Here is a 10,645-nt window from a genome sequence, read left to right as displayed (position 1 = left end):
CTGAAAAAAAAAAAGTGCATTCATATTTTAGATTTACACACAGTTAGAGAAATAAATTCTAAATCTTTGCATGACTGGGGCCAAGGAAGACCAACCTGCTATTATTTTTCTTTTCTACTGGCTGTCACACTTCAGTGGCTTCAGCAAGTAAAGGTGAGAGAAATCATTTAGTGGCACATTTCAAGTACATTTTGCTCATTTTTGCTCCCAGCTGCAATTGTCTGTGCTCTGTGGTTTGCAAAACCTTCCATGCATGGTGTCCAAGGAATTCTTAGAGCAATTTCCTCGTGTAAGACAGGTCAACATGAATAAGCAGAGCTGAGTAAATCACAGCACAGAAAGGTGAAGTGACATTCCAAAAATCATGAAATGAGTCATTGGAACAGCTGACACAAAGCAGGTCACTGTCATAATTATGAAGAGTGTTCCTGTCTACCCTCCATAACATCTCAAACAAATTCTGCCACCACAGATATCAGAGAAACCTCATGGATGTAAATGGGGACAGAATTTGGCCAGCTCACACTCTATAGCATTTGTAGATCTCATTTCATAGACTATTTAGCTGCAATTATCCCTCAGTGCTGAGCCAAATGCACATCTGATAAAAGCCACTCTGGGTAACATCCATAAGCATGACAGAAAGGGATCAACTTTAACATCTTTTTAATAGATGCAGGTCATCTTCCAGCAACACTTATACCAGGGTACCAGCTCCAGAGGCCTGTTCTTTCTTTCAGGCTCTTCCCCACTTCAGTTTCAATAAGCTGAGGTACTCTTCCCTTTGCAGAAGTTTTTTCAAGCCCTCAGGAGCTCAGTAAACCTCTGCTGTGGCTGTCCTGCTGCAACCCACCTCCCCAGTGAACATCCACTCTAACTCCTTTACCTCCCAGCAGCTCCTCAGCCTTCATCTCCTCTCTTACTGTCACTCTCAGCCAGTTTGAGCTGCTTCAGCCCAGTTAGAAATAAGCAGCATTGGTCTGGCTTCTGGTAAGGCTAAATTTGGCCTTGTATCCCTCAGCCAGCCACATTTCGAGCCCTCCTACTTCCCACGTGGTTCTGGGGAAATCCTGACCCTGCTGTTAGCCTAAACCTCCAAGGATGTGGGTTTCATCCCTGTTCTAAGGGATTTGATGTCATTTGCCAGCACTGGGGGCTCATTTTCCTGGCTAGACCTGTCAACCTCATCACTACCTACTTTGAGTACTTCCCAAGAGCACCAGGAGACAATGGAGACAGCTTGCAAACCTGGTCCATTTTTAATTGAAACCATTTTAATCCCTCCTTCCCCTCATCCTTTTGGAAGGCATTGGTCCCACGCCACTGCTGCTTTAGGGTGTTTGAGGTTTCCTCTGAAAGGCTGTTGTGCTGAACAAGCCCACTATGTTCTTTCTGTAGGTGCTGTTTTCCCAGCAGACAGACATTCACTGGAGCAATTCTTCCATTCACATCAGCTCTGAGCCAGTTTGCCATTCTCTGTGGGGAAAATAAGACATTGCAAAATCAGGACAGCATGTGAGAAAGGAGTCTAAGAACCCCATCCTCCCTACAGCTTCTTCCCAGTAGGGAAAGTTATCCTGGGAACGCGCCAAACGTAATGGAGAAATAAAATGCTTTCTAATGCATGACTGGAATAAAGCAGCATGACATGGTTAGCTGGGTGTTGCATCCTGATCAGTCAGACAGCAAAGACATCATGCTTCACTTAGCCCCAAAGCACCCACTGTGTGACAAGTATGAAAGGATGTGTTGGAGGGAGAGGAAGAGAAGGCTGCTTTGGGTCCAAAAGACCCTTTTGCCCCCGCTGCACTCACAAAAGGGGTCCTGAATAGGAACCCAAATGAGCCCAGGGAATATTCATATGATCTTAATTTACCATGACTGCTGCCTACCAGCTCCAGATAAGTTGGATTAATAAACTGCCTTTCACTTGTGACACCTCGGCATGAATTTTGCATTAGACTCAATTCAGTAAAGTTCACAACTGACATGCTTGCTTTTATGACAATCCTTTTCAATTGTTTTTTTTTGCGCTGGGATGTCATAAAGATGTTTGAGCTCTTTTTTTTTTCTGGTGAGGAACTGTCTTTTATCCTGAAAAAGAGCTTTTATAACCCACTCATGCCGATAGCACTCTTGAATTAAGCTGGAAGGCAAAGCCCCTAGTCCATTTATACTATTAACAAGACAGGATTTTTCAAAGTCAATGAAAGCAGTGACGTGCTTGCTTCAGAGCTGGGCTTGTCACAGCAAAAACTTCCAATGCAATGGGGGTGGGGATGATTAAAACACAAAGAGCACACAATGTGTGATAAGATCAGCAGAACCTTTTGGAATTAATGCAAAGCGAGTGGATCATGCCCACCAATTAGAGCTTACATGGTACTTGCTGAATTTATCAGACCATGGATCTGTTCTTCCTTAATTGATAAGCAGGTGGCATGGCTGATCTGCATCCAGATTTGAGGAGGAGAGATAAAAGTGGTCGGTTGGATGGATGGATGGGATGGATGGATGGATGGATGGATGGATGGATGGATGGATGGATGGACGGACAAATGAATAAATGGATGATAGGTTTATGAGATTTTTCATCTCTTAATGATACACCCTTTGATGGTTTGATATTGCCTCTCTCAGCAGCAGCTACTCAGATCCCTGACCTGAGTAGACCTGAGGATCTCTACTGGAGCTAGATGAAAATGAGGGGCATAGGTTTGGGGAACTATTTGGGAGAGAATTTGACTGACAAAATAACAGAAATTAAGGTTGGCAGGAAGATTTCATTCCTGACCTGAGGTGCTGGCTCAGAGCCATCATACAGAACTCAGCCCTGCAAAACCTCACAGAACCCAGCTAAAGGCAGTTCCTGAGCAGTTTCATCTGTGAAACAGGGAAAATATTACCATAATACTTTTTTTTCTCTTACTCTTTGTCTTTTGGGCCCCCTTCATACAACATGTCCTTCAGAGAAGGAAATGTTCCTTACTGTGCACAGAGCTCTGATCTCACTTGGGGTATCATACATACTCAAAAACATCTGGATAGATGGCAAAGTCAGAGCAGGTTTATGTGTGCAATGACCAATTATCCACCTGCTCTCTATAGAGAGATCCCTCATTTACTCCTGGGCTGCATGAAAGGGAACTTGATGGCTGTGCTTCAATCCCAAATGCACCCTATTTCCTAGTTCCTTTTTTTTCTTTTATTTACTCTGAGCGTGAGCGAAGGCAGATTTAAGGCTTGCTGTGTGCAAGGGAAATACATTTCTAGACAGCAGGTTCAAAGTGGCTATGCAGATACTTCCCTTCCTCCATGAAATTCTCTAAGATAGCAGTCCTAATCTTGAAATTATTGAAATATTTGATGACCCTGAAACATCTCAGCTGAGATATAAGGAAGGCAACCTGGAAAGAGTCTGGTTTCATCTGTATGTACTTTGGATGACTGCTCCTCTGCTTCATAGCTCCAGTTTGATAAACCACAGATTGGTTCAGGGGCTTATCCCAAATAAGCTATCAAGACCTATATATTTCCTCAAAATTGCCCTGTAAAGTGATATTTCAGTTACATCAAATGTTGTGCAATTACTTTTATTTCTGTGCTGACAAAGCCAGGTATCTTAGCTGTTGCTGCAATCAGAGAAGGAGGAAAAGCAACACATATAAAAATGGCTTAAAGCAGCTCTTTGCATAGCCAAGGCAGGACTTCAGGGATATCTGCACAGATTAGTCTGACTATGCTCCCTTGCAAAGGGTGAAGCCTCCCATTTTCCACCAGGGACAGAGCTCTAGTTTCTGGCTTCTCAGTGTTCAGCTGTAACACCATGATTTCACTTGTTCAGAGCTGATTCTAGGCTGTTTGGGCTGTGAATTAGGGAACATTTCAAGGAGAAGACAAGATTATTTGATCTACTAAAGAATTGGTGCTTCTCACAGGGCTCAGAGGAGAGGATTGATGCAGTCAGGAATTACCAGCCATAGGAAGGAAAAGGACACAGGAACACAGGAGACTTTCCCAGGCTCTGGTAACTTTACAAAAACACAGTTTTGCAAATCCTGGTCCCTTCAAATCAGCCACGCACCTCTCTGCTACAAGCAGCTCCTTCCCTCCCTCCCTAGAAACACCATCCTCTGCTGGATGTGCTGTTTCCATAGCAACATTTAATTAATATAAACCCCCTGGCTGCTGCACAGCACAGGTAGTATCTATAAGCAGCATTAAACATGAAATAAAAGCAGGAAGTTCAGCCAGCAGAAGGCCCAGCTCCAATCTCAAGTGTGTTTACAACACTGGAGTGGAGCCTGTGCACTGAGGAGGAGAAGAGTTGCTCTTGCTTTTAATTACATGAGATGTACATAGCATTTAATTAATATGGAGCAAAATCTGGAGGTGCCTGAGCTTCCAACCCTCTGATCAGCACCTTGGATCACACATGTGGGATGCAGCAGCTCCATACTCCATGCAGCATCCTCTGAACACCTCCACAGCTCCCTGGGTACCCCCAGTGCACAGTGATTTGGGGACAAGGACCTGGGCTTTCTGTCCACCTGCCACCAGAGCTGTCCACCAGAGCAATCCCCCTTTCCCCAGTGTCTGGGAGATCAGAGCTTGGATATTTCTGTTTAACACCCCACACAACCCCTCTCCCTTCCTCCAGGAGTCACTTTAGCATCTCCTGATGGAAAGCAGGGGGGTTGCAATTACAATGAGGCATCAGAAATAAACTGGTTTTATGATTTCTAGGAATTGCGGATGTGTGGACGTGTTTCCACCAATAAATTCTGGGCTGTAAATTGATAACAAAGCTTCCACTTTTGCTTTTTCTGGCACAGCACCTCCATACCACAGTTCTTTCAGGGAGTGAAGAACAGGTGAGAAGATCTGTAGATGTAGAGGAGAAGGCACAGTGCTCCTCTTCTGATTGCTTTGGTTTCATTGCTTGTCCAATTTAATATGAAAGTATTTAATAAGTCAGCTGGAATAAGGGCCCCCTGAGCAAGGCCTGTTATATAATTGCACAATTCCTGGGATCACAGAGATTTTGGGAGCAAATCACTCTAATTTAAAGATACATCCAGGTAGCTACCACATAATAAGGCCTCCTCCTGCTTCCATTTTAATGATCTAATCCTTGGTTTTTGCTTTTGTAGAACTTCTGTGGGTGGCAGTGGGATTCCTTGCATTTGGAAAAGTCCTTTATTTGGTGGTCTGAACAAGACATAGAGAGTCACAATTAAACAGGCAGCAAGGATCAGTGTTAGGACAGCTCTGAAGGAAAGTGCTTGGACCCTGCTCTAAAAGCCATGCATTTTCCAGATGCCTCTAAAAACTCATTAAAAAGGACACAGAACATCTGTCTCCCCTTTGTGTGTGAAATGAGTTTTAATTCACATCCCTCAGGTTTTCTGGTCTCTTGTGGGAAAAGAAGGGAAGCTTGAAGCTTGAGGAATTAGCCAATACTGTTCACCTTATATCCAGCACTCAGAGAAGAAGATTTCAGTCTCTCTGTCCTGGGGTGTGTGGCTCTGGATGTCAATACTTTGATTTCATCCTGGAATTCAGAATTACCACCTCACTTTTCTAAAAAAAGGTTAAAAATGTGTTATCCCAGAGCTCCTCATCAAGTCTAATTGTTCTGGCATGTCAGTTACCTGGTATCTGAGTCAGTTTCTTTCTGAAACTTAATTTTTATAGAAGCAAAGAAAAAGAAACTATTGCAGTTAGAATTTTACAGTGAATAATTTTTTAATAGAAAAGGGTTTTACAGTGAAAAAAAAAGTACAATACATGTAAATTCACTAAAATAAATACATATTAAATTCACATTAAAATACACTTTTTGTTTATATTCTAATTTAAAAGACTGAAATGTTAACTACAGAAAAAAAGAGAAATTTTGAGTCAGTAGCTGAAAATAGTCTTTCTGGTTGTCACTGGAATTCAGTAGAAGGTAAAGATTTGCATGAATATGGTACTTTTTTTCTTCTTGATTTTCACTGGCATGGAGAAAACAGGGAGGAGAACAAAAGGAAACTTCCCCACTTGGACGCAACAATATCTGCTCTCCCAGGGCCTTGGCAATGGTCTGTTTGCTAATGCCCGTGTGAAAAGCACTTTGAAAGTGCTTTGAAACTCTCCTTTGGGACACGGAAAAATCAACTGCTAAACAGCAGACCCCAGGGGCTCATTTCTGTAGCTGAAACAACACTCTAAATCAGACCTCAGACTTATGAAACCCTTAGTATTTACTAGTACATAATACTATTGATTTGAACATGAGGGGATATAAGAACTAATGGAGGCAGGCAGGTTTGGTGTGGGGCTGGCAGCTCAGTTTAGGTTTGCAGCGAGCACTTCTGCAATCAGCCTAATTAACAGCGACACCAGCAAGCATCTGGACCCTGCTGAGGGTTTGGCAGAGATAAACTTAAAGCTTTACTTCCCAGCAGAAGTGTTCAAGGAGGTGTCTGTGCTTACTGGGGGGATGTCAGGCCTGAAGAAAAATAATTAAAGTAAATCAGTGGGAACGGACCTGTAAATTCAAGCACATTCCAAGTACTGCAGCTTTCAGCTGGAAAAGCTTCACAACTACAGCACAGGGTATGGCTGCACAGAAAGATGAAACATTACATGAGTTATTTGAATATGTGTCACGTACAAGGGCCAGAAAGGTGGAGGAATCTCCAGCCTGAGAGACATTCAAAGCTCAGCTCGACAAGCCCCTGAGCAAGCTGGTCTAGCTGGGTTTGTGCTGAGTGCTGGGCCAAATGAGTGCCTGTGATCTGCTCCAGCCCAAATTGTTATGTGACCTTAGGACCATATTATTTATATGTGCTGGTTCAAATACAGGGAAAATATTTTTTTAAATTATTTTTTAAAATTCTTAAAGCTTTTGTGCTCTGAACTGCATGTTAACATGGGTGAAGCAGCATTTTAAGTGGCAGCATCCTCCAGTCGGCTTATAATTTTATGATCTTTTTTTCTTGGTATTTTTGATGCTACTTAAATTACACAGCCTGTCAATAACTAGCAGGTTGTCTTCAGCAGGTGTTAATACAGCTATTCCAATGCAGAAGCTGGAGCTCAAAGAGAAGTATTGGCAGGTGATTACTCACAGGGAGAAGAAAAAAGACTCTTAGGAAAGAAACAGTGTCCAATTATTTGGTTGCAGCATGTGAGGCTCTATTTTGTAATAAAGTCTTAAATCATTTTAAGTTTTCTTCCTTGGTTATGAAGCAGAAATTGGAACACATTTGAGAAGACCCAGGCCTGAAGAAGAGAACAGAGAATGGACATACTCATGAGGGAGAGGAATTCCTGCCAAGGGTCACGCTCACAGCAGGCAATGGCTTTTTTTCTCCTATATCACATATTCAAATTGCTGCAAACACCATTTGAATCAGGATTTTGCATGAGGCCACGTCCTTTGACTGATAGAGCCCAAGAACAGAAATAAAGCAGGCTTGGGACAACATAGGAGAAAGGGGGCAGAAAAGGATAATGTGAAGGATCCTTTAAATCACTTGGGTTTGAAATTGCAATTAAACTCAGCTTCTCACCTCACTGCTGTGGCTGCTGGAGACTGAGCTGGCCTATGCTATTCAGCACAATAATGCTGCACCACCATCCAGTTTTTACCTGGATTTTAAAATGGCAAGGGTTTTGGTCTGCATGTGGCAATAATTCAATTCTGCAGGCTCTCTCTACTCAGTCATTTCTCTCAGCAGCAGCAAAACCAGCATCAGGCTAGAAAAAAAAACCTGAGCAGGCAAGATGTGGAATTTTTAAGCCTACAGTGTTTCAAACCACCCATGTGGAGGAATATCCAGCCTTGGATGGTAAGTGTTACTCGGAATGGAGAAGATTTTTTTTGTTTTATTTGATCATTAATTTGATCAATAATTTGATCATTTCATTTGATCATTAATTTGTTTAATTGGATCATTGCCTTTGACACAGTTCATAAATGGTTAAAATAGATTGAAATTTGGCTACTGACATTTTCTTGTTAACACAGTTTTATGTAAATAGAAAATAAACAGAAACGGGAGGTTGAGTTCATTTGGGTCCAGACTTGGGCTGTTTGTGAAATTAATGTTCACCACTAGAGGACTCTACAGCAATAGCTAATTGTCTTTTTTTTCCCTTTTTTTTTTTTCCCCTCCACCTTTTTTTCTTTTCATTTCACGCTCCCTCTGGTAATCCTTCTCTGAAGACAAGAAATCCTGCTCCAGAAGCCCCAGGTGCCCCAGATTTTTAAACAACTTCTCAGACAAGGCCAATTGGAAGTCACTGAGCTTCTTGCCCTGTTTAACATGAAGAATAAATGATCCCATTTTCAAGAAAACAACTCACATGCTATCCTGCAGGGGCGTGCTAGGGGCCTCCTGGGATCACTTTTTCATTTCCTTCACTCAGCCCTGCCAAAACAAAGCAGTTTAGGAGGTGGGCAGCCCAGGGACACAGACTCCAGATCCTAGGAATGAGTAGGAGGCAGTGACACAGTGCTGGAGCTGAGTCACAGCAAGGCTGTCTGTCCTCTCTCTCCTCCTAACTCGATGCTGGCAGGACCCCTTCCCAGCTGGAGCTGTTTGCTGCTTCCTCTGGAGTCCCTTGGCTCCCCTCAATACCCCCAAGGCAAAGAGGGCAGCCAAAAGGCTCCTTGTGCTCCCCAGTCACACTTCCTCTCTGCCTTTCTCAGATTCAAGGCATTGCAGAAAACGGGCCATTGATGGATAGAGTTTTAGAAACACTTCTGGGCTTTTTCTTTTCCCTCTGAAACCTCTCAGAAGGAAGTCTGGGTCTAAAACACACACATTTAAACTCCAGGCAGCCGGCCAAAATCTGTGTCTTCCCATGAACACTGGGGTCAGGAGCAGCCCTGCTTGGAGCCCCATGTGCTGATACATGAGGATGAGCTGGGACCAGCTCTCCAGCTGTCCTTAGAAAGCTGAGACCTTGTCACATTCACCATTTGTCATGTCCTTGAGCTTCAGCACTCTGGAGTCAGCTGAGTCCAAGGCTTGTGCTGGCAGGATGGCCCAATTTATCTCAATCTCATGGTGTGAGGACATCTTTCCTTCAAGCAGGCTGCTGGGTCTCCCAGTCCTACCAGTGCACAGGGCAAAGAACAGCAGGAGAATGGCAGCTCTGACACCTTAGACATTTCATCCCTCACCACAGAAAGGTAATGCTGGAGAATGGTTCCTTGGACCCCCTATAAGGGAAACAGGGACACCCATCCATCCACCTGCATTGCACAGATAGAGCTGGCTCATGCAGCTCACTGCTTAGAGCTTGGTTAGTGCCATCTCCAGGAGAGAGCAGCACCTCTGCACTTGGCCTACCCTGATTTCTGTGGCTGTGGACACTTGCAATGGGTGCCTTCCTCCAAAACCTGCTGCCAGTGCCTTCCCCACCACACACCATGGAGATGCAGTGCTTGGGAGCAGGCCAGCTGCAGGTCAGCATGTACAAGTGCACTTGCAGCACTGGAGAAGTGGAAATAAATCTGCTGTCAGGGAGCTACAGACAGTCAGCAAATCTCCAAGGTTTCTCTCAAAGAGACATCATGGGGGTCATGATGTTTAATGGGATACAGAGCACACTCACAGCAAATGGGAGCAAATTCAGAGCCAGACAGCCAAGCCTGGTGATCAAAACTGTGGTGGGGGTGGGTGAGGCACAGCAATCCCTGGAATGAGTGATCAGGGCCTATAGCTCCATCATCTGCAGCTACATCCTTGGTCAGGAGAACCATTTTCACTTCTAGTTGGCCAAAAGTTTGTGCCAGATCAGGACTGACATCCCTTTGAAGCAGAATGGAGCTGAAGGCAGAAGCTGTTTATGATACTCTTATGTTTCTCTTCACCACTCTGGAGCTGCTGAAGGTTGCCTCAGTGCCAAGAAAACTCTTCCCTTCACTGCATCTCTAAGTTCCAAAATTCATTTAATCTCCAGTGATTTTTTGGCAATGTTTGGAGAGAATTGTTTGGAATCAGCAACGATCCCTGCTAATTAACATTTTTTAGGTGTAAGGGATGTGGGTGTTGTTTAACCCATGTGGAATCTTTCCAGAGCTATTGGAAGTAGCAACTAGCAAAACAGGGGTCCCTGTTGGCACTGCCCATGAGGTGCACATTGTCCCAGGCATCTGGGGGGAATATGGAGTGTCCAGAGCATCCCCAGGAGCTAAGCTAGGACAAAGAATCACAGAATAGCTTGGGTTGGAAGAGATCTTTAAAAATCACCCAGTCCAGCACACCCTGCCATGACCAGGGACATCTTCCACTAGACCAGGCTGGTCAGATGAGCTGCTTTGAACCAGGCAGGGGAGAGAGAGGACATTAAAACAAGATGGGGGCTTGAAAGCAAAGCCTCAGCACAATGGGGATCTCTGCAGTGCTGGCACAATTGGCAGCTGGGCCCAGTCTCTTGGTGAAACTCTTGGCAGTCTTGTTTCACAAACAGCTCTGCTGGCTCCAGATTGAGGGGGTGCTTTGATACTCCAAAGAGAAGAGGCTGAAACAGGGACAGAGAGCTCTGTCTGGCCGCCTGCACCTCTGGAGGAAGCTGGCAAGGCTGAGGCAGGGGAGGAGGGACAATGTCCTTACATGCACAGGCACTACACATCATGGGACTC

This window comes from Ammospiza nelsoni, chromosome 14 (genome assembly GCF_027579445.1).
Source record: "Ammospiza nelsoni isolate bAmmNel1 chromosome 14, bAmmNel1.pri, whole genome shotgun sequence".
In the NCBI taxonomy this organism is placed as follows: Eukaryota; Metazoa; Chordata; class Aves; order Passeriformes; family Passerellidae; genus Ammospiza; species Ammospiza nelsoni.
This window is presented reverse-complemented; position numbering follows the sequence as displayed.